This window comes from Leopardus geoffroyi, chromosome B2, assembly GCF_018350155.1.
Source record: "Leopardus geoffroyi isolate Oge1 chromosome B2, O.geoffroyi_Oge1_pat1.0, whole genome shotgun sequence".
Lineage (NCBI taxonomy): Eukaryota > Metazoa > Chordata > Mammalia > Carnivora > Felidae > Leopardus > Leopardus geoffroyi.
This window is the reverse complement of record NC_059332.1, coordinates 146,784,814-146,810,427: the sequence shown is the minus strand read 5'-3', so window position 1 is coordinate 146,810,427 and position 25,614 is coordinate 146,784,814. Positions and strand designations below refer to the sequence as shown.

Genomic DNA, 25,614 nt, shown 5'->3' with positions numbered 1-25,614 from the left:
CAGGCACTGTTTCTTTAGAGGGCGGCAGGGCGGCCTGAAGAAACCGCTGTTATTTCTAAAGATGCCCCAGGCGGTAGTACCCTGGGAATGGAAAGAATCTGAGGGATTGTGGAGGAAATCTGTGGATTTTGGAGGAAATTGCATAATCAATAAATTACTTAGAGCAATTGATTATCACTTCCAGAAGGAGGAACGTTTATAGTGATTAGGCTTCTAAAAAGCCTTCTTTACAACCTTTCCTTATGATTTTCCATCCACTCAGCGAGCCACCTGCCCACCCTCTGAAGGGGCAAGCTCAGTTAGTAATGAGGCTAGTCACAGGCATGACCCGGAGAGCTGTCTGGTCCGATTCTCATTTACAATGTGTCTTCAATCAAGACTTTGGGGTTAACTCCGAACTGGGCTATTTACAAACGAGGCCATACAGAACATCACTGTTATTTTGGAAACTGAAGTCTACTATTTATCTTCAGGCGATGGACAGTGCAGACAGGTGCAACATGAGCGCCCTTATGACACCATGCCAATAACCTTAACCCTGACCTCTGGCTGGAGATGCATTTCAGTGAGTGTGCTAATATCTCTTTTAGGCATAAATAAGCACAGTTGTGTCAATTTTATTTTGAGGTCTGATGATGAACCTGCCTGTCCTCTTTAGTGAATATCAGGTAAAGAAGGTCTTTACATATGCTTATTTCAACTTAACTCATGAAACAAAGCTTTGTAGCAGAAAGAAAGTTGCATATTATATCGAGAGAAGATTGTAAGGTAAGAACAAACATTATAAAGGAGTTTAAACTTCTGATCTGCACCGGACTACTGCAAGGTCAGATTGATGACTGACAGGCCATTCAATGAGGTCAGGTAAACGTCATGATTTGGATTGACATGTCAGGACATATGACTTTTCCCACCTCCTCTTATGTAGTTACAGCCTGTTATGAGATATAATGTTGTAAATTAAGAGAAAGCAAACTGTTTACAGAAATCAGCGTGAAGCATTTAAAGTTGTTTTTCGCATGCTGAAAAGCTACTGGCAGTTCTGATGACTGTCCTCTCTGGAAGACCGCGGTGAAATAAAACGCATGAAATACATTGCAGGGCTGAGTATCTTCGCTCACTGCTGTAGCCATCATTCCAGTAGTGAGTCTGTCCGGAAATCATTGATTAATCCTATAAAAAACTACATAACTAGGACCCCAGTCATTACAGATCTAAAAAGACAGATGGCAAGTAAAACTACACATAATTCTAAATTCCTTCAAGTCTCTACAATTGTTTTGGAATTACTCTATGAAATTAGTAATGTACAAAATATGAGTCACCAAGATTAGTAAAAAGTAAATGCAAGCACAGACATGGTTGTCAGAAAATTTTACTGTAAGGTTAAAAAAAAATTTCTATCTGACCCTTTAAAATATTTCTTTCCTTTCCAAATTTTCTCCAGTGGTTCTCTTTTCCTTCAGCTGCCATTTAACATTTGAGGAAAAACTGAGACCAACATTGACAAATGAACTTTACTGACTAATTAGAAATGCAAATTTTGTTTTCAGTCATTTTCCTTGCTTCTCTAAGAAAATAACTTGTTTAACGATACCACCCTCACTGAGTCTAAGATTTTTTCCCCCTCTAGAATATGCTTTTTAAACTGTTTTACACAAGTATTTCCGCAGGGGAAACAAACCAATATTATGATGACATAATTTGTCTTACTCCCATGCAATTTCATATAAACATACATAAAACAATATTATAGCAGATTAACTTGTTTATATGGGATTAAATTCTCATTAATATATTTTTAACGTTTTATGAAAAATACTTTAATACAAAGAAGTACAATTTCCTCATCTATTTTACTACAATTGCATTTTTTTGTTTTAGATCATTTTCATTAAAATATCAAGTTTCCTAACCAAAAAAAAAAAATTCATTTTTTTCCTAAGGAAATAATTGGGCCGTATTCTGTAATTGCTATTGAAGGTATCAAGCTAGGTGGTATCCTGGCAAAAATGAAATCTAGGTTGGAATTAAAAGATAGAAAAGTGCTAGAAGATATTACTAGACTATGAGAAAATATCCAAGTGTGGTTTGTACTATTATTTTATTTCCAGTTATCTCTCTTCTATTCCTCACTGATGGTGAAAAACATGATTTTCTAGATCCTTATTTAATTTTCAAAAATGATTAAACCTTTTGTTAAAAAACTTTCAACACAGCGAGCCCATATTCTTTATATATCTGGACCCAATGTGCGTTAATACATGTACACGTAATCCTTAGAGTATTCGTGCTAACTTTCTCTGATAATCATGGGGACTTCATTAGGTAATAGTGTCTTTATATCATGTTCTCAATTCCCCAATTCTCTATGTGGAAGATAGAACATTTTAGTTGCACATCTTTCTGATCTCATGGACCACGTATACAGGTAATAAGTGAAATTTCCGAAAAATTATATTCCCATTATCCCTGATGTAACAATTAGCTGTCAGTTACAGAGCCACCTGATGGAGAAGGCTGCATTGCCTTGGATCATCCCAGAAATGAAAGGTCTAATTCCACTGTTGTACTTTGTTGCCCTTCTCAAAGCCTGTCTGGTTACCAGCATGGAGATGTGGGCTGGCTTTGGGCCTGTGTATATGCCAAACCTCAGAAGTAACTTTGGTAACATATGTACATGTGTGCATGTGATGCCAGAAACAAGGAATCAAGGCCCTTCCATTCAACCATTAGAGCTGGAATCAGTAGTTCATGATCGATTATGGTTCCTGACCCAAGTGTCATTAAAATCTCCAAAGAACAACATGGTTCATAGGATTTTCTAGAAACGTTACTTGCTGTTAAACCTTTCATATCAACAACAAAGGCCAGTAATGGAACATCTTTTCTAGTAACTTGAATAATTCATTGGTACGGTGGGAAGATGTCTAATAAATATTAGCACTATGTTTGATTTTTATATTCAGGATCAATCTGTATGTTTCTATCTTTGAAAAAAAATTCTTGCAAGGGTGTGAGATTGCACACTTATTTCAGTGAGCCCTGGTCAGGAGGCAATGTCCATACGAGTGGACTCGAAAGGCGTGGAGTGACATCTTTTTAGAGAACCGGAAGAAACAGAATTTTGAATTAATCTGGTTTAGAGTACTAATATTATTGAAGAATATTAATAAAGCCGGTTAGGGAGGAGAAGCATCTTTGAATCTGAGCTATTAAAAACAACCATTGGCCAAATGACGGTTAACTAGAACATTTCCTCCTTCGTTCTGAATATATTATGCTTTATTTTAGTGAAAATTTTGTTCCATGAAAAATGTTAGACATTGGATTATGTTACCAAAAGAATTTGGACTTGCCACTTGTGAGAGAGGAGTGACTCAGGCCCGTCCTACACGCCACATCCCTTCTGTTGTCGTGCCAGCTGCCCCTCGGTCTCTGGTACCACCACACTTGGTCCCTTATGATCTGACTCTGAATTTGCCTTACCACTGCACTAACCTCCCCAGTCTCCCTGCCTCATTTCTATTCCCTCAAATGCATCCTTTATCACCACTGAATTAAAACTTTTGTCTTGCATTTCTCCACTGGTGAAAGCCTTTGGAAATTTATCGTTATTTGTGGGATCAATCAGCTTCCTTGGCCTGGCCTTAAGCCCCTTTTAATGGGCTTGGGGCCAACCCTTACTTTCCAGTCCTCTCCCATGAGAACATTAGGGCCCCAAATGACAATTGTTATTCCCAACCAAGGGTAAGGGGCTTTCCAACTTCTCATTTTTCCTTATGCCATTCCTTCATGCTGGATTCCTTTCCCACCTCTGCTTGTTGAAATCTTTAAAGTTTCATTGTGCAATAACGCCTTTCCTGATCACAAAAATCAGAAGACACGTTTCTTTCTTTTTAATCATTTACACAGGTGCGTATACTGTTTATACAATCTTTATCACCAAGTACCCATTTTACAGATAATGTGAAAGTATCTCAGTAACAAGAATTAAGCTCCTTGGGGTGCCTGGGTGGCTCAGTCGGTTAAGCGGCCGACTTCACCTCAGATCATGATCTCGCGGTCCGTGAGTTTGAGCCCCGCGTCGGGCTCTGTGCTGACAGCTTACAGTCTGGAGCCTGTTTCGGATTCTGTGTCTCCCTCTCTCTGGCCCTCCCCCGTTCATGCTCTGTCTCTGTCTCAAAAATAAATAAATGTTAAAAAAAATAAAAAAAAAAAAGAATTAAGCTCCTTGACACGGGAACTATCTTTGGATTCTCTATATTGTCTCTCTTAACAGGTAGGTGTTGAGGAATCATTTGTTGAAAAAATGAATATGATGTAATAATATTGCTGTGGGGTGGAAGGAGTCTGTCCCTCATCTCCTAGCTGCACCTCTATCACTAGGGATCATTGGTATGCCAGATACAGGGCAGGGTCAAAGCAGAGGGGTCATCTCGAGGTGGGGCAGAAGTCTGGGACTCAAGACCCAGGGTGAAGCCACCAGAACTGAGGCCAGAAACATAAGGGATTTGAATTAAATGGTCAGTCATGTCCTCTGAGAAAGGAAGTCAGTGTTAGGATTTGTAGGGGAAGTAGTTTCCTTTGGAATCCTAGATCAGGGTGGGGGTGGGTATGGAAGAGACAGATCGGAGGAGGTCCTAGGAATGCAGCCGCACCCGGCAATGGCCCATCCTCACCCTGACCTTGGACTTCACTTTCAGCTCATGCAGATCTGACTTCTTGTAATGCAGTGTCCTTTGTAAATGACCCCGTGTGAATGGGCCCCTGTTGAGTGCTTCCCCTTGAGAACCATGACAAAATAATAATAATGCTGCCATTTGTTGAGTGTTTTCTATTGCCAGGTGCTGTACTGTGCTTAAATGTATTAATTCATCTCACCTTTGCAACCGACTGGGAAGCTAGGCGCTATTATTGGTGTCCTCATTTAGAGTTTGGGCAGGGGAGTGTTAGAGAAAGAAGTGAGGTTTGGAGCTGGGCCTGCAGAGAAAGGAGGCAGCTGGATGCAGACCCTGCCCCTGCCCCCCAGCCCCGGGAGCTCCAGTTGCTTCTTCCTACCTGCTCAGTCTGGGCTTGCTCCCACACTTCCGTGAGCCAAAAGAAGGAGGGGGGCAGCAGTGGCTTTGAGATTTGGGCGCTTATGTACATTTCTGGTCCCTTAGAAAATTCTCTCCTATAAAATAGGTTCTGGCGAAAACCTGACCCCACGGAGCCAGTCCCTCAGTGATTGCTCTGGGTGCGTGTGAATTAAGTGAATTCAGCTTTGGCACGCGGTGAGGATTAGCAATGATTTGGGGAAACAGGTAGCCCAAAGAAAGCTGAGAGACAGCATGGCAAAGGCTGGGAGCGTTGGCTTCCAGGACCCTCCCAGCGTCCACCCACCAGCCGCAGGAGCTGGACGAGCGAGTCATTAGACGCTGCCAGTCTCCATTTCCTCCAGGCAGAAGGGGATCACAAGAACTCCCTTCGGGGGCCAGCACAGGGTTAGGCGGGATCAGATCACTGCTGCATGTGGCACGTGTGTTTATCGACCGACGTACGACTGTGGTTGTTGTTGGCATTTAGACTGGGCTCATCTTGGGGCTATTAGAACCACACTGCAGAACCAGATGAGTTATAAGGCTTTCTTAGCTTTCACTGAATTCTCTTGCAAATATAATCCTAAGTAGTTAAAAAATGAAAAGCATACAAAAAGAAATATTGAGGAAGTTGGTAGAAAAGCGGACAAAGTAAAGAGATATTTACAGAAGAGACACTGACACAAGACTAATGCAAGAAATGTAATGATGCTTACGATCTGTGACATCATTAGGTAAAGTGCTTTGGAAATAGGAAAAGGAATCCGGTAAAGAAAGACATCTTTTAACCGATTTGGTCCTAATGCATCTGATGCCAGATCAGGAAAGTCGGTAAATTAACACAAGCGGAATTAAAACACAGCCAAGTACTCTGGACCACAGCAGCCCTCAACATGGAGGTTGGCCCTTCACAGAGCCCAGGATCAGCCCGCGTGCGGTGGGTACGAGCACGGGCAATTCCAAGCGACCACCCTCAGCCCCCATCCGAATGTCCCAGTCCAGCACTGCAGTGGCACACGGCTGACCTTGACGCCTGTCCTCCCTGACGGAGGACTGCTTTTATCACTTGGTCTCAACATTACTGGCCACAGTCCTCTGATCTTCGAGGTGGCAATTCACAGCTAATTGCATTAATGAAGAGAAGCCGCTGAGTAAGTCACCCGAAAGAACGTACGGTCCTAAACGTGCTTGTATTTCTTGTTAGAATGCACCTGATGAGTTTTACCACATGCATACCTGTCGCACTACAGTCATTTTAGCTATTGTTAGATATTATATAAAACGACTTTACGTCCTCTGTATTTTGGGGAGATAACTGAGGAAAGTCATTCACAAGTGTTTGGTGGTATAGATGAGTCGTTATTTTGTGATAAGAAGTTCTTTATACATTATGATGTTTCTCAGATAATCAAGAACCAATTTTATGCTCAAATTCCAGGTAAAGTGCTGCGTAAAATGATTCAACGTTATAAATCTGGCAACAAGGAATTCTTAGTTGTTGTTGCTTTTTTTTTGTTTTGTTTGTTTTTAGTTCCTACTCAAAGACATGATGATAATGGCCAAATTCTTTTACACTCATTTTAAATTTCAAATGTTGGATAATGTTAATAACAGCCATTAGTTATTTCTCTCCACAGTCCCACACAATAGGTCTTATCCTCACTTCACAGACGGAGAAATTGAGGCTGAGGAAGGAACTGGAAGTGATTGGTCCAGCAGCACAGAGCTGTCTGGGCTCAGAGCCGCACCTGAGCTCAGGTCTGTGGGCTCTTACCACTCCAACCTCTGCCTTTAGTGCCTCAGCTACGGCGGAATACCATGCATGCAGAGCACGAGGGAAGAAAGGGGTTTCTTTACCAAAGCCAAGTGCATAGGTCATCTGACTGAAGCCTCCGCATCCTTCTGAAGGTAAATCGGATGACACTTCCAACACTACTATATATAATATACATTACACATTACAATCTATTGTAATTATTTATATTTTTATATTAATAATTAATAATTACATGTAATTATTTGTGTGTGTCTGTGTATCACTTCCAACACTATTAGCACCTGGAATTTCAAGTGCAAGAAATCGCAATTAAGAAAGAAGCCCAAGAAGCTCGGTGAGGTTCCACAACTAGCCATCATCACCAGCTGAAAGCCGAATATCTTTTTCTGAAAAACGGACTCCAAAAAGATGATTCAGAATCAATGTTATCTGAATAGTGTCTAAATTCTGAGGAGAAAAGAGAAAAGAAAGGACGAAACTGGAAGCCTAATCTCTCCACAACCATTACCTTACTTTCTAAGAAAACAACAAAGCAAAAGAACATCTTTTGCTTGTGCTGTGTTTTGAACATCTCCCCTCCCCTCCAAGCCACGCCCACCTCGTGAGTATTCCACGCCCTACAAAGCACCGGGAGCAAGTCGGTACTTGGGTTACCACGTTCAGTTAATCTCCACAAACGTGAAAAATAATTTCATATACCCGGCAAAGACACAACACAACACAACACAACACAACACAACACAACACAACACCCTGGTGTTCTTTGCCCCAACGCTTCAATTTCACATGTCCCAAGAACATCGGTGTCAATTCTCAAGGTCTGGGGTATTCATTTGGGTGGCTGTAGAAGACGATGTCAGAATGTAGAAGAAAGATGTAAGAAATGTAGGACTGTGGACTTGCCAGAACGAACCCGAGAGGGCTGTGTGAGACAGCTCGGGGGCTATAACCCCAGCACTGCACTGGCAAGAGGCCTCTGGGGTCACTGTGGGGCGAGGAGGTGTGGGGTTCCTGCACGGCCCTGGTGTGGGGGTACAGAAGCTCTCCGGCCGCTGGCTGGGAAACCGGCCTTCGGCTCCGTTTGCTGGGGGAGGGGTCCCTTTCCCTTTTGGAAGCACAAGGAAGATCGATCAGGTTTTTAAAATGTTGACTAGACTTTGTGAAATGAAAGGCGAGAGCATGCTGTCTTTTCTGACCTACAAGGAACACCAGAAATGAATGTGAACTCGATGTTTGCCCACAAATTCGCTTCCTCAGGGCTCTTGATTTTGTAGCCTTCTATCACCCAGAAAAAGCGCTTTCATCTGACAAGGCCACCCACCAATAACCATAGAGACTCTTCAAAGTTAGATGTGAACTGTTATGTGTTATCTGCTCTTCAGAAAAAAAAAAAAAAAAGGATCAGATGGTCTTTAAGCAATCCATGTACATACACACACATACACATATGTACATATGCGGATGCATATATACACATATACATATTTATAGATTTTTAAAGGTACTCATTGTGGAAAATTTTTTCCTCGGAGGAGCTTCTTTGGGGGGGAAGGGGGAGAGACACTATGGAATTCAGTGAGGAACATGTTTTATGGCAGATGACCAAGGCTCGTATTAAGAACTTAGTGTTGTTGAGTTTATCATGAGTTTACCAGTTATTCAGAAGATGGTTTTTTGTGACCATCTATTATTTAAAGTAGAAATTATAATTGTATTCTGATCCTGAAACTCAATTGCCAATTCTTGACTAAGTTAAAGTTTTTAAGACTTTAAAAGGGGTTCATATTCATAGTGTGTCTAGAAATGTTTGTGTGAAACTAGCTTTAGAACCCAAAATTTCGTCTTTGTTTCTGCCACTCTGATATTCTACAAAATATTATTTTTTTATTACTATGTTATTATGTGTAGTAAACATAAATGTCCTGCTTTATGTATCAATAATAAAATATGCATTATTTTCCTAAAAACAGCAATACGTGTCGATATTTCCTGCCAATAAATATTTATGGACAATTCACACCAGTTTTATCATCCATACCAATCATAACAGATGTGAGTTCATCATTCAGTCTGTAAGATTTTATAAACCACTGAATAATGAACTCCCATCCATTCCAAAAGACATGGACTATAAAATAGTATGGATTGTCAGTAAATAGTTATTCTGAAGAAATATTCCACTCACCCCTCCACTTCCATAGATAGAGATAGATCATGTTCAAAAATATGCATAATTTTATAGATGCAAGAATAATTTTTAAAAGTGATTTACATGACAGAACCATGTAACAGAGCACTTTCCTCAGATTCAGGAGTGAAATCAATACAACAAGCATATATGTCATGGCATGATGGAGCTCTGGGCCATTCGCTCCTTCCAGAAGCCTGGGTGAATAGGTGGGCTCATTTTGTAGTGGGCATTGAAATCAAACCAGCGATGCTCCTGGACCTCCTACTGTGGGCAGTAGTCCCCCCATGACAGACTTATATCAGCATAGTACATGCTTCATAATTAAGCTTTGGCCCACGCGTCTCGAAAATTGATCGCAGCCTCCACTGTGAGAGCCGCCTCCCTCTTCTGAGAGGTGAGGTCTGCTCTCTGCCCCTGCAGAAGTGGGCATCACTCCTCCTCCATCAGAGTTTCTGCCTTCCTTCCCTTGGACTTTGCTTCTGCTTTAGCTCTCTGGACTGAGCGTCTTCCTAATGGCTTCACCCACAGCTAAACATGGCAACTTTGGCTTTTCTGGCCCTGATGTGCGGCAAGAGTAAATCAAAGATAGACTCTGCTTTTCATTGGATGTCAAGGTTGTGCCAGAACTGAGGGTATGGTGGCTGACAGAAGACCCGGTCCCTGACCTCACGGAGTTTCAGTCTAGCAGGGAAGAGGGACATTAAATAAACATGTACTTATCATGCTATGGGAACATAAGACCTGGAAGCCTAAGCAGGCATAGAGGGTCAGGGGAGCTCCCTGAGTTGGGATGCTTCAGGGCAAGCCTGATGGAAGAATAAGGAGGGAAAGGGGGTGTTGCTAAGGATTACAGACAAAGAGAACAGTTTGAGCAAAGACCCTGAGGTGGAAGAGAGTTGACCTGTACAGAAACTGAGATAAGTGTAGCAGACCTGGAGGAAGGGAGGGGGTATTTGAGGTGAAGCTGGCGAAATGAGCAGGAGTCAGGTGATTCTGGAGTCAGGTGACATTAGGTGATATGGGCCACATACACGGCAGTCATTCATTTTTTTTTTTTTTAATTTTTTTTTTCAACGTTTATTTATTTTTGGGACAGAGAGAGACAGAGCATGAACGGGGGAGGGGCAGAGAGAGAGGGAGACACAGAATCGGAAACAGGCTCCAGGCTCTGAGCCATCAGCCCAGAGCCCGACGCGGGGCTCGAACTCACGGACCGCGAGATCGTGACCTGGCTGAAGTCGGACGCTTAACCGACTGCGCCACCCAGGCGCTCCCAGTCATTCATTTTTATTCTAAGGGTAAAATAAAATGTGAAGGATGGTTGTAAGTAGCTATTAATTTTATATTTTGGCTACCATTTGGACACCATCTGAAGGGTGATAAGCTAGATGGCTATTGTGCTGTCCACGTACAATGTGATCATAATAGATTGTTCTAGGATGATGGATGATGCCATACTTTGAAAAATACAAAAAATAGATAGAACTTTGGTGTTTAATTTGATGGTGGGTGTGAGGGGGACGTCTGTGTTTCTGCCTTTTACAGATGGGTAGGTGGCCACAGCATTAGCTTCAATAGGGAACATCAAGAGAGGACAGTTTCAAGTTAGAGGGAAGGGCACAGCTCTGCTGGTGGACACATCACAGTATCCTCAGGGAGGCAGGTGGCCCTACACATTTGGAACCCAAACGCCATCAGGAGATGATGCCATCTAGGTTACAGTACTGTTCTGTCCCAAGTTTTACATTATCTAAAATGACATTTATCTGTTAAGTGTACTTAGAACCTTCACGAGCAATTTTCCAACAACCGCTCACATCTCCCAGCTCTGAGTTCAGGGCCCCCTCTGCCAGACCGCCGTTCATCATATGTGTAGAAGAAATGCACACCTGTGAGTTTTGTTGGGACACAGGGCAGTGATGACAGACTAATGATGTGACAACTAGTCCAGTCTAGAAGGCAGCTCTTGGTGTGGCCACGGGTCAGTTGCAATCTCCTTGAAGAACAGTTTGCTTGTGTATACGGTGGGGACAGGGACAGGAGACTCCCTAAGTCACTCAGAGTTTTACAATTCTATAATTGTATTGGACAGCAACCATTTAAAAAAAATGCAAAATGAATCTGTTTATTAAATGTTCTTTCAATTTGTTTTTACTGGAAAACTACAGCACTTATCTATATAGCTCTAACATCGTGTTCGTGGCATCCTAATGTGAAAAATATAATCTTCAAAATGCACGTCTTGTTTCTTTGTTCAGTTTGACCATGAGTTTCTTTTCTTTTTTTTTTTTTTTAACGTTTATTCATTTTTGAGAGAGAGAGACAGAGCATGAGCAGGGGAGGGGCAGAGAGAGGAGGAGACACAGAATCCGAAGCAAGCTCCAGGCTCCGAGCTGTCAGCACAGAGCCCGACGCGGGGCTCGAACTCACAGACCGTGAGATCATGACCTGAGCTGAAGTTGGACGCTCAACCGACTGAGCCACCCCGGTGCCCCTTGACCATGAGTTTCTAATCTTTTTTGACATGTAATTGCTGGTTGTAAATTGGAAGAGCCAATTCCTTCACCAGTTTCCACATCTTTAAGTTAAGGTCTTTTGAGAAATCATCAGGAGTTTTGTGCACGTGACTAAAGATTTCAGACCCCACAGTATGCATCAATCACCAAACAGAATCATCAAACACTGTTCTTTAAGGTTATCACTGTTTCTTTACATTAAAATCACACACTTTCATGAATGAGTTATAAATTAAAAGTACCCTTCCAGTTAACTTAAAATTTGACTTTGATTTTCTTTCATAAAAATACGTCATATAACATGACATTATAATACCATACAGCAACATATATAATATTCCCAAAATGATTTTTGAATTATACATACACCAAAGTATCGAATGCCAAGTACCAGTGGTGAAACACTTTCTGTAATATGTTTTATATCAGCTTGCTAAGAACTTCTTTCATTTGATAGTAATCACCAAAATTCACATGTTTACTCAAAATTTGTGCACGTGTCGGGCCACTGTAGCAATGGATTGAAAACCAGCATTGGAAAGGGTGGAGAAGGGGCAACGTGGAAGTATGTTTGCCGAGAGAAACTGCTGCTTCCGGTCACTTTTGATGAGTAAAGGAAGTGCAGAAGACTTCTCCTAGCAAAGCTACCCTAAGTGCATTTTCTTTTATAAAAAGGTGAGAAGAATATTTTTGTAGAGAGTAAATTAGAGATGCAGGAGGCAGGATTTGAGTTGAGACTTGTTGACCAAGAGCTTTGTTTAGATTCTAGTTTTTTTTTAAGCTTATTTATTTATTTATTTATTTAGACAGAACGCCGGAGGGACACAGAAAGGGAGACAGAATCCCAAGCAGACCCCTCACTGCCAGCACAGAGCTTGATGCAGGGCTCGAACCCACAAACCATGAGATCATGACCTGAGCCAAAAATAAAAGTCAACCCTTAACCGACTGAGCCACTCAGGCACCCAGATTCGAACTTTTTGTCTCTAAGAGGACAAGTTTGACCTGATGACTACTTAGAGGGGCGGTAATGTTTCTTTTTCTTACATGGTGTGAGCCTATGTACATAGTAACATTAGTATGTGTATCACCTCCCAGGTTTTGATTCAAAATCTGTTAAGGTGGAATTTTTTCTCCATGGCACCTTCAGTTTAAACATCTTAACATTATCTGAATGCTTTATTCGGTGAGGAAAAGAAAACTGCACTGTTTTTTCTTCAAGTGGTCCAAACAAGAATATTTTTCAAGGGGAGACCTGCCAGAATATTCAAATTAATGCTTTTATTGCCAATGATTTAATCTATAATAATTTTTTAAAATTCTGGAAAAAAACTTGATCTGCTTTTTGTGGACATGACACTCATCTGATTGTATCTTGAATGTTTAAGATATCTCATTTTAATAAGAAAAGAGAGAATGTTGTCAATATATTGGTTAAAATTAATTGAATTTGGAATGTGTGCTGAAATAGAGTCAGCCTCATTTCATTTCCTGGACTGTTAAATTACTAGATCAAAAGGTTAGCTCAATGTAGCCTGACTCATACGTAGCATATGTCAATTGCACAGCATCATTCTATGAATACTGTATTTTACTTAGAATCGGTTGTTATTGAATATAAGCTGTTTACATTTGATCTTCAAAATGACAAATTTGAAGATTCATTTTCTAGAGAGCCTGCTATAGATTTATATTTCTGAAATTAAATGAAATTAAATGTACCCTGTATAGATTTCATATAGAGGGGGAAAAAAAGATTTAACTTGATTTTTAGCTATTGCTATTTTTTAGCCTTTGTGCTAGTTCTTTGATTTCCCCTGACTTTCCATCTATTTCGCATACATTGCAAGTTTACACTTTCTAAGATACAGCTTCAACATGTGGAACGCTCGCACACCCTTTCCCCATCCCACCCAAACACCTGTGATGACTGTGTTGGACATGTGACTTGATGCAGCAGGGACCCTGACACAGAGTGAGCAGGGCAGGCTGCATGCAGATGGCCTCCTAGATTGATTTGCTTTGGGGAAACAGAGAAAATAGTTCTTCCCAGATAATACAATAAGGCAGGAGCACTCTATTTTTGTGGAGTAGACCCTCTTCTCTCACAGGAAGAGCCTCCAAGTGACTGGAAAGTCGAATTCACATCATAGAGCAAAGCTGGCACAGCACTGATACTCTGAGGAAAAGCACAGGACAGAGTCCTGAAACTTGCTGGGGAAGAACACGTGGCCAGTCACGGAGTCTCCGAATGTGCCAAGAGTGATGAAAGTTTGAACATTAAAGCTTAATTAACAAAAACTGATAAATAAACAAGAAAGGAATCACGACTATGGGAAGAGCCTGAAAGCAAACCCACAAAATCTCAGGGGACAGAGAGGAAGACCACCAGAGGAAATGAAAAGTGAGTTGGTGGAACTCAGGAAAGAAGAGAAAAAAAATTCATAGAAAGGAAGATCAAACTGAAAGGGGCACGGGAAGAGCAGTCCTACAGAAAACATGATAAAGATAGATAATAGAAATGAGAGAACTTGAGCAAAATCAAAGCAAAATAGGGACCTTTTTAAAAAATATTTATTTATTTTTCAGAGAGAGAGAGAGAGAACAGGCGAGGGGCAGAGAGGGAGGGAGACAGAGAATCTGAAACAGGTTCTGCTCTCAGCACAGAGCCCGATGTGGGGCTTGAATTTACAAACCATGACCTGAGCTGAAGTCAGACGCTTAACCAACTGAGTCACTCAAGTGCCCCTGAAATAGGGAATTTAAAATGAGGAGAGATGAAGTCAGAGACAGAGAAGATAGGCACAGAGATTTTTAAAGCATGCATAACTGGAGGTCTTGAAGAGGAGAAGTAACTGAAACAGAATATTAAAAAAAAAACCAACTTAATTCAAGAAACCATTATTAACATAAAGGAAGACTTGAGCCCATATTTTGGAAGAGCACACCATGTGTCAGGGAAAGCTGACCAGTAGGTATGCAACCCATCCTCTCTATCCTGGGGATGAGGGTAGGGGTATGAGTGGAGAAAAAGAGAAAGAAATGACCAAATCTCCTTGTAAACACACTCTGAACCTCCTCAAAGGTTTATTAAGGGAAACATAATGGGAAAAAATGCCAATTATTGGTCTATGAAACGGAGATATTTCATGATTAAAAGTAATACTCTCCACACGTTCCTTGGGGACCTACCTCAAATGTTGACTGTCAGAGTGTGCATCCTGATGTGTCCAGGGAGGACCTGGGGAGCCACGCAGACAGTCTGATTTCATGCTTTCCCTGTGTCTTGAAGTTACTTGTACCGTCTGACTTATTAATAATGAGGCAAAATCTCTGATTCTTGTGAACCTGATTTGAAGATCTGACCCTGTGTATTATCTCACCAAGACATATTCTATGTTACAGAGTTTCAAATATAGAGAAAAATCATTGGATAGTCAGACAAAAGGATCAAGTCACTTATAAGCAGGAAAACTCAGGTTTGTCTCAGAATTCTCCACGGGTACCCCCAAGGTCAGTGGACAGTAGAGACATATCCATCCAAACTCAAGAAAATAAAATACATCAGTGATTTTAGACTCAGTCAAGCTAGTCTCCAAGTACAAAGGCTAAAGACAACCAGGTTTGAAAATGTGATGTTAGTGGGGTGCCTGGGTGACTCAGTCGGTTAAGCATCCGACTTCGGCTCAGGTCATGATCACGCAGTTCATGAGTTCGAGCCCCGTGTTGGGCTCTGTGCTGACAGCTTGAAGCTTAGAGCCTGCTTTAGATTCTGTGTCTCCCTCTCTCTCTGCCTCTCTCCCGTTCTTGATCTATCTCTCAAAAATAAATAAACTTAAAAAAAAATGTGATGTTAGAGAACTCCGTTTCTCTCCTTTTTTGAGGAAACTACTAGAGGTCAACCCTCAGTTTATCCAGAGATAACTAACATGATCAGCACTGGGTATTCAATAGATTTAACTGAAGAACTAAGACTAAAACGATGTGGGAATTAGGGTGGCAAGACATATAAATATTAAATATGCTCTGACAACTTAGAAATGACACAACTAGCAAAGAAGAAGAGGGAAAGGAGACACGAAATAGAGGTAATTTTCTGATTGCCTCATTTGCAACAGTTGGGGGTTAAAGAACATCATTTGGGGGCGCCTGGGTGGCGCAGTCGGTTAAGCGTCCGACTTCAGCCAGGTCACGATCTCGCGGTCCGTGAGTTCGAGCCCCGCGTCAGGCTCTGGGCTGATGGCTCAGAGCCTGGAGCCTGTTTCCGATTCTATGTCTCCCTCCCTCTCTGCCCCTCCCCCGTTCGTGCTCTGTCTCTCTCTGTCCCAAAAATAAATAAACGTTGAAAAAAAAAATTAAAAAAATTAAAAAAAAAAAAAGAACATCATTTGAAGCAGATATATCAAGCGACAGACAAAAATATCTAACAAAAGCAAAGGTAAATACCAAGTGACTTGATTTCATTTAAGCAATCTTAGGTCAAAGAGGAAATACAATCCCAAATTACAGAACAGATAGAGGACAGCATAATAAAAATACTGTGTATCAGAAGTTACAAGAGGCCACTGAAATGCTTAGAATTAAATAGAAATTTAGAAATAAGTTAGAAATAAAACATTAAAAAAATTAAGTTAACTCAAAAAGTTAGAAAACAGCACCAAAATAATCTGAGTAAAATCTGAAGAAACTTTTTAAAAGGAAAAGCTAAATTAGAAGATAAAAATGGCACAGTAACAAAATAAATCTAAAAGATGTTTTTGGAAGGAAAAAAACAATAAAAGATACAACCCAATAGAAAAACTAATTAAAAAAAATAGAATGTGCAAAGAAGAAATAACAAGCAGGGTGTGTGCGGGGGGCGGGGGAGGTGGTGAGAAACAGAAAATGAAGGGAATTGGAAAAAACATAGGAAATTAGTTTGTTCAATTCTATGCAAACAAATATAAACTTTGCAGAAATTGAAAACATTTCTAAGAAATGCAAGTTGTCAAAACTGACCCCAGAGGAGATAGAAAATCTTAAAAGACTTGCTTTCTATGGGAGAAAAATAGAAGGCTATTAAAAAGCTACTCTCTTCCCAATCAAAAGAAAAAAACAAAAACAAAAACAAAAACTCACTAGGCCCAGACATAAGAATTCCACAAATGCAGTGTATTTTTCGAGTGTAAGGTGAAAAAATGGGCAACTACCAAATTTTTTTTTTTCTGGAAGAAGTATAATATTATACAAAACACAAAAGTTGTAGAGAAAGTAAACAATAGGCCAATATCATTTATGGATATTGAAGCATAAATCTTAAATAAAATAATAGCAAACAAAATCCAGCAGCATAATAAAAGGTTGATGCATTAGTACCAAATATAGCTTATTTCAGAAATGTAAAGATGATTCATTATTATGAACATTATTCATGAAGCATTATATTAAGGATTATGTAAAAAATATTTATGATCATTTCTACAAATGCCGATTAGAAGCTAGATGATATTCAACAACCATTACTGATAAAAAACAGAGAGTGCAATAATTTCCTTTATAAGTTAAAATATACATAACTGAGTCTGAAATCCAGCATCATACTGAATGGAGACATACCACAAGCATTCCCACTATTATCATTAGTATTTATCATGTTATAGATACTAGCCAATGTTATTAGAAAGGAATTATAGGTAAACAATTGGAAAGGGGAAGAAAAAATATCCAATGTTTGGAAGATACATATTTTATCATCAACCTAACAGAATCAACTGAATAAGCAAAAGAATGCAATGCAGTAGTAGGACTGAAAATTAATATACAGACTTCAATAGCTTTTATACAACCTATATGAGGAGGACCTTAAAACACTATGGAGGGACCCATAAGACAGGAGCAAATAGAAAGACATACCATATATGGGATTTGGAAACCGAACATCATAACGATGTCAATTCTACTTCAGTTAATTTTTAAATTTAAAGAGATTGCTATAGAATGGCAATAGGTTTTTTATTTTAACTAGAAACATTGATTCCAAATTTCACATGTAAAATTACACATGCAACAATTGCTAGGAACACTTTAAAATGCCAGCATTTGGTGTGTGGAACAGATAAGAAACGCCAGCTATTAAAATACACAGGCATAAATACAGATGGATTTCTGACACAATTTGTTTTCATTTGTATATAATCAAATCTATCTTTTTGTTTATTGTTCCTTTCTTTGATATTATATTTGCCTGTGCTATATTTTGGCTTTAAAAAAAATTATTTCACTTTACATTTTACTTTTAATTTTTTTAAGTCATCTGTATTTTTAAATTTTAGTGATGGTATAAAATAGGCCTAATTATTACAATTCCTTTCCCCCCCATTTCTTCAGGGAGTTAGTCTGCTAACGTAGCATCTCTCGTTGGATGATTTTTTGCTTTCTCACTGATTTGGAATGTTATCTTTATAAAACCTTAAGTGATTTTAATATACTTTTGGATTTATTTCTGTTACATTGGTCTATCTATACTATTGTTAGGGCCACAAATTTTAATTACTGTAGTTTTAAGATGTGTAGAGCAAACATCCCATTCTTTTCTCTTTTTCTTCCCAGTACTTACTTGGTTTTCTAACCCATTTATTCTCCCATGTGAATATGTGAATCCCCTTTTTGAAGATCCGCAAAAGTCTCCAATTGGCTCCTTAACTCAAGGTGAAGCATCTTTACAGTATCAAATGATAACAGTTGAGTTCTTGGCTCAAAGCAAAAACTAACTTTAAATAACTTAAGCATAAAAAGAACTTACTGGAAAGGTATGAGGTAGCTTAGAGAATCAAAAACAAAATGTGAAGAACAAGATCTCAGAAAGGCAGGAAGTGGGGACGGTCTGGGAATATGGCTGGTATGAACTAAGGTGGGCCTTTTCAGGATCCACCACTGGGAATCACATAACCATCTCCAAGTATTTCCGTGTGTCCCTTTGATCCAGCTGGACTCACATGCTCACCTCTGAGCCAGGCAGGTGGGAAGGGCTTTCGCAGGTCCCACCCGACCTAGAGTGTTTGTAATGGCAAGGCTGAAGTCCCCAAAGAAAACTAAGGGCCTGCTACCAGATGCTAGGGGCCAAAACCAAGGACCATCACTACATGAGCAGTTCCCACCAAGAAGGTATGTCTCTGTTTATTCCAGTCTTCAAAATTCCCAAAGGGTTTCTTTCATAGACGACCTTCAGATTTCTTAGCACAGTTACTGCAAGGAATTACACCGTTTTGGTTGTAGCTGCTTATAATTGTGAATGAGATCTTTTGAAAATTGTAATCTCCAACTGGCTGTTGCTAGGATCTAGGAAAGACCAGTAAATATTTTAATATTTTTACAGAAAGCTGAATATAGTCTGAAAGAGCAACTAGGGCAAATGGGGAAGCACGTGGCTTTGGTCTATCTGCCCAGGCTGGAAATACACGTTAGGTTCCATGCACAGGAGAAATGCCAGGTGCGAGGGAGACAGCAATAGGTAGCCTGAGGGTTAACAGTGTAAAGGGAGAGAAATAGGACAGTGATCCAGATCCAATTTCCTGCTTTTTAAGGAAGCGTAGATAAAGTAAAACACAAATGAATATTACATAGAAGCAGGCAAACCTGTTTTAGAATGAAAGTGGGTGAATCTGATGTTCTAGCTGATAGAGTCATAAAACAATTTAAACAAAATTAAGGACTTAGTTGTCAGAGAGAAAATATGATCCGCAAACTAAATTAGTACTTTCTTATGGGGGGGGGGGAACAACCAACAACAAAGCAAATATTCCTACTATACTAGAAATGTGGAGTCATAAATTCTATCCGGTAAGTAAAAGATTTTGACGGTTGAGATTTTAAATGCAGATGTTTGAGTGGAAGATTATCACCTATAATATTTCCATATTTTTTTTTTAAATTATGTTTATTTGTTTATTTTGAGAGAGAGAGAGAGAGGGAGAGAGGGAGAGAGAGAGATTGGGAATACCAAGCAGGATCCATGCTGTCAGTGCAGAGTCCGATGCAGGACTCGATCTTACGAACCGTGAGATCAGGACCTGAGCCTAAATCAAGAGTCAGACATTTAACGGACTGAGCCACCTGGGTGCTCCTTCCATATTTTCAAAGTGTCATGCAGTTTACTTCTGCTTTTCCAACAGATATTATTCATTTAAAATTAATATGTTGAATATCATTATGATTCAACTGAGTTTCCTTTCTTTTTAAATTATTTTAATGTTTTCCTAAGCAGTATTGTGAAAATCCCAACATCTCATCTCTTACTTATAAACACTTCTTCTTAAGAGTGGAAGTAACTGGTCTGAATATTACTCAGCTTTCTTTCCCAGACCTGCCAATCCTCACCGAGCATGGTAAAATTCCAGAAAGTTAGCAATCAGAAGAGAAAAAAGACAGAATACATTAATTTGGAATTAGTCATAATTTATTAGGACTGTGTTGAGATTTGCTTGCTTAGCAAGGCTTTACTCACAGAGCAAATAATTTAAACACGACAGGGGATTTATATGATATATTCTAAGAATAAACTATTTTAAAATAATAATAGTTGAGAGGGTCTGCAATATATAAGTAGAATTGATATACAAAAAAATTGTTTTTTAATCTAACCTTTTAAGCAGGTCCTTTCTAATACCTTACTAATAAAATTTGAGTTTTGGTAGATACTTCAGAAGAACAAACTATACCTTTCATATGTGTGATGATCTAAGCTTTCCATTAATTGAAAATAGATTTTTGTAGCATTGGTGTGAAATATTATGGTCCTGTTGGATATGTAAATTTGTAAAAATCCTTAAAAAAAATTAGGACTTTGAAGCAGGGCACCTTCTATTCTCATATGTCAGCTCATTTCTCGACCAAAGACCTGCTAACGATCTGGTACACGGTAGGCATTCAATAGCTGTTTGGTAAATAAATGAGCCAAGATAAATAATTTTGTTACAAAAAGACTGAGACTCATACACTGATGGATTTGCATGATGCGCTGTGGGCAGAAATGCCCCTTTCTGAGACAGAAATTGGCTGGATCTTACTGAGAACGAAGCCTATGGCTTGTGTAAGGGTGTGGTGGTCGTTTGTGGGCACAGGGATGAACATGGCATTCTCATGGCTGAAGACTTCTGTCAACAGTGCATTGCGGAGAGATAGGCCCAGCCCCTGAGGGTAAAAATCTCAGGAAGAGCCTGGTTCGTGGAACAGTATCTCTGGCAGGGACAGTATCCAGAGTACTCCAATGCCTCTTCAAGATGCCCAACTGGCCACAGGTGCACACCTTCTTCAGTACCCTCTGTCTTTCTGACCTTCATGACCCTTGACTTCCAGGTCTCTGGCCAGATTCTGGGCACACAGCCTAGACATTTTCTGTTTTAAAGCTAAGCCATGTAGTGAGGTGCTAACTGTATATTAGGGCAGAAAGGAGCCGTGTGCTCATGAAATAGAGTAGCCTGCAGAGAGGGAAATTTCCCCAAACTTGTGGCTCTCAAGAGAGGCAGTGGTCCAGAACATGAGCCCAGGAACCAGCCTCAGCCTGGCTCAGATCTGGCAAGCCTGAGAGCCTCTGCAAGATGAGGGCAGCAAAGGTGCTTAGTTCATGGGACCGTTTTGAGAATTAAGAGGTAATGCACACAAGGCCTTCCGCAAATTGCTTGCATGGAGTACGTGATCAGCAAATGTCAGGGAAAAGGAAGGTACGGTGAGCATGTGAGAGTGGAGAGGTAGAATGCTCTCTTGGATCCAAGCCACTCATCCAGCACTGCCCCTGCCTGACCTCCTTCCTGTCCAACCCCCCCCCCCCCCCCGCCCGGACTTCCCCTATTTTTACCCACTTTTCTGAAAGAGAAGAATGGACCCATTTGCACTTCTCCTTCATAAACATTATAGTTGATATTTCTAGTCATCCTGATAACATAGGTAGAAACAATCTGATATACGCAAGAGGTTCATCTCATAATGGCTTTAGAATACTTTAATCAAAGATAACTACTAATTCAATTAAACACAAATTACTTTATAGGAATTTGTCTATTACTATTTTTTTCATGAAAAGATAATTAGAAAGTAATGACAGAATGATTTTAATGCTAAATAATGAAAGATACACCAATATTCATTTAGATTTATGGATCAAATTATTATTTGCAGAAGTGAGCTGTATAATAGTCAAAATATTATGCTATTAATCTTTGATTCAGAATTGCGAAACATTCTATTATGGTAAATACTAATATAAAAATTTAGATTTTTAAAAAAGTTTTTAATGTTTATTTACTTTTGGGGGAGAGAGAGGAAGGAGACACAGAATCTGAAGCGGGCTCCAGGCTCCGTGCGATCAGCACAGAGCGGGTCTCAAACTCCCGAACCACAAGATCATGACCTGAGCCGAAGTCAGACGCTTAACCGACTGAGCCACCCAGGCGCCCACCCCCCCTTTTTTTTTAATCACTAAAATTAAACGCTGGTGAATAGTTAACCTCAATCACCAACACACCACCTGGGTGCTGGTTAGAAAACCAGCTGTTGTTTCAAAGGAAAGCAGGAAAGTCTGCACTGCTAAAAATAAAATTAAGGAATTATTTTCATTCAGTCTGTGCCTAGAACGAAATTATTTAGAATTCTGTAGGCGGGGCAAGTTGTTAGGTCGATAATAACGATGACGACAGAGCAAGAGCTGACAGGGTGTGCTTCTTCCACGTGCGTGACTGATCTAAACTGCTGAGATTTATCAAGTCTTTAAATCCTCCCTACAACCGCATAGCGTACGAACGAATACGATCATTTCATGCTGTACTTGGATTCTGTGCTTACTCACGTTTCTTAAGACTAATAAACAAATACCCACGGGCCAAAAGAGTGTCCACTTCAAGTGCGCTGGGGAGGGAAACCGGTAGTCGTCCCGTAGCACGGAAAGAAAGTGCGTCCCTAAAGGCCCCACAGGAAACACCTGAGAAAAGGGTGGGGGCCAGCTGGGTCCTGTGCATCTGTGATGCAGCCCGCACGGGGGCCAGGATGAAACCTCTCGCAGCTTCCTCTCGAGCTTATCAGAATGCCTCGAGTCCCTGTCCTTCTTCAGGAAATGAACTCCAACAGACCCTCATCGCAGTCCATTCGTTCATTCACACCTCCATGCATGCATTCATTCAGCCAGCGTTTCAGAAGACCCTGCTGTGCACTTTGTGCTGAAGATATGTAGACATAAGAACTTTTCAGTGTAGAGGTAAACCGCCCATCATCAGCATGTGTCACTGTAAAATTGGAGACTGGCAGCTTTGGCTTATGGCATCAGGTTAGATACTGTCCTTTCTCGGGCAGTGGCCGTCACTCCCAGAAGTCCCAGCCCTTATCACCCCAGGCCTAGATACTTGCAAAAGACTCCTGTTTCCTAACCCTGCTCCTTCCTTCTCCAACTCTTTCCGCACAGCACGTGGCTTCTCGCCTTGTCCAATTCATGCTTTTAAAAGCCTGCAGCAACACCCCGCCTGTCCCCCACCATTTGCCTACAGGTCACCTGCAATTTGTCACCAACCTACTGTTACCCTCTGTTTTCTATGGTTTGCCTCGAATATGCCTTGCAAATTCCTGCCTCTGCCTGTTGCACCCACAGCTCCCCCGACCTCAAATGCCCCGAGTGTCTTATTGGCCAGTTGAGCTCATGTGTCCAGGCCCAGCCCAAATTCTGCCCCTCGGCAGCTTGTCCGGACCATCCCCAGGGACCTCTCTGTCTCTCGCTCTCGAATCACTTCAGCCAGCACTGACTGTTTGCATGGGTCAAGTGCGCACTCGGTGGTGGGCAGACCACTGGTTTCCTGTTTGCACTGGGTCCTGGCAGCAGAGCTTTGACCCCCGAGAGCAGGTGCTCAAGTGAGTCTGGGAGACTGTCTCCTCGGAGGAGAAGGAAACACATAGAGAACAAGCTCTGGACGGAAGTCTGCTTTCCGGATGCAGACACAAATGTGGACTCTTGGATACACATTTCTTTTCACTAAGCTCCTGGGAAGGAGACTTTTCAGAGCCCCACCTCATTTAATTAGAAGCCTAAAGGGTTTGATGTAAAAAGCTGCATGCCCCAGTGATCGAGGTGTGGGAGTTGAGCTCTAGGCAATTGGAGTTTGGCTACTGTGTCGTCTGCGACTCTGGGTACAATTTGGGGCAACTTGTTTCATCCCTTGATGGTCAAGTTCCTCAAGTGTAGAATGGATGGGCTAAGGTACACCCCAGTGGCACGGAGTGCTCCATTCAGATTGCTCCTTTATTTATTTATTTATTTATTTATTATTTTTTTAATGTTTATTTTTGAGAGAGAGAGAGACAGAGAGAGACAGAGAGAGACAGAGCGTGAGCGTGGGAGGGGTAGAGAGAGAGGGAGACACAGAATCTGAAGCAGGCTCCGGGCTCTGAGCTGTCAGCACAGAGTCCGACACGGGGCTCGAACTCACGAGCTGTGAGATCATGACCTGAGCCGAAATCAGCCGCCCAACCGACTGAGCCACCCAGGCGCCCCCAGATTGCTCCTTTAAACAAGAAAAACATTTTTGAAATTGCAAAATGTTTCCGTTAACAAAAGAGCCACAATAATGCCCGAGTTAGTATTACAAATGAAGTCACAACCCAGCTTTCTCTTACTGTTTATTTTTGTTTCAAAGTAACGCCAGCTTTCTTATTTATCCATGTTAGCGGTGCCCCTTATCTGAAAATATGTAAATCCATTTAAATTAATTTCCTGTAATACCACACAAAACAATAATCATATTAGTACCATTCATAATGTGCTAATAACATTAACATAATTACATTCAAATATGAAATTGCTAGGTAATAGGCTTTTCATAAATTGTTTCAGTGAGCATGTCGTTTTAAACCTTACTCTGGGTCTTTAGTTCCAGATATTGCCAGAAGAAAATGTGTGCCTCATGTGAGAAAGTTTCCCACCTTTTTTTGACCGTATAGGAGAAGCTATGAGAGAGCTTTTGTGATCCAAATGAGAAGGGTTCACGGATCAGGACATAGTTTTTAGTATAGCAGAGCTTTCTCTGGTGTGGAGGGACTGGTCCTTGGAGCACAGTGGGTTGGGTGCACAGTCGGACCTGGTATTACCATACTGGTAGCAGGTCTGTAAGGGTAGCTCTTGTAAGCTAATAGTTCTCTCTTGGGGAGCGAGGTCGGCCATCCTATTAGAGTCTCCTTGGCTCGTAGACTGTTGCAGAATTCTTCCTGGGCTCCTCGGGGCCTTGGCGCATCTACGTGCCAATGCAAGTCATGTGTCTGCAACACCTCAGAGAGGCGGGGGGCCGGGGGAGGTGGCAGGAAGGACCTGTCTCCAGTAGCAAAGTTAAAAAGCGCGGCTTTGAGTCTGGCATGTGAATTTATTTGTTTTTCACAATTTGGGGCAAGTTTATACTTTATGCAAGTCAGTGATCCCTTTCTTCCCTGAAAAGAACACGACAAAGGCTGTTACAGTAACAGGAACTATTAGGCAAATCTGTCATGAAAATCAGTAAAGGGTAGAACGTAACTGGCATTCATATGGCACCTTCTCAGGGATCTAATTGGACCATAAATCATGTTCACAAACATGTGTCAATTTGTAATATATTATTAAACCTAAAAAAGTCGGAGGGTGTTGTAACTGCATATATCAGAACGATTCTCTTTGATCAGGTTCTGATCTTGCTGGATAATTACAAAGCCACCTCGAATTTACACAAAGCATTTCTTCCTACTGTGCTCAGAGCACAAATGTATATTACCCACCCCTGTTATCCTCCCAGTGACCCTACAAGGGAGGCACCCAACTATATAATCTCTGCCTCTTAAATAAGCTAATTGCACTTTAAAGTATTTTTAGCACTTGAGAACATAACTGATATTCCAACGAAAGGTTAGTTCCCCTTTCTTCCTCTGGAGATCAGAATGATATGGTGGAGCTGCAGGGAATATTAAATAATAGGACAGTGTGCAAAACCAACAGCTAAACATCATGGGGCTTGGGCCGTTTTCCCAGCATTTTCTGATTTGCCCCTCTACTTTCATATGACTTAGCAT

The 25,614-nt window shown here is 40.8% G+C and overlaps 1 protein-coding gene across 1 annotated transcript in view; it reads right to left on the bottom strand.

The window, feature by feature from the left end:
- PACRG (parkin coregulated) overlaps positions 1-25,614 on the bottom strand; it is a 510,247-nt gene that overhangs the window by 16,699 nt on the left and 467,934 nt on the right. The gene's annotated exons all lie outside the window — the stretch shown is intronic.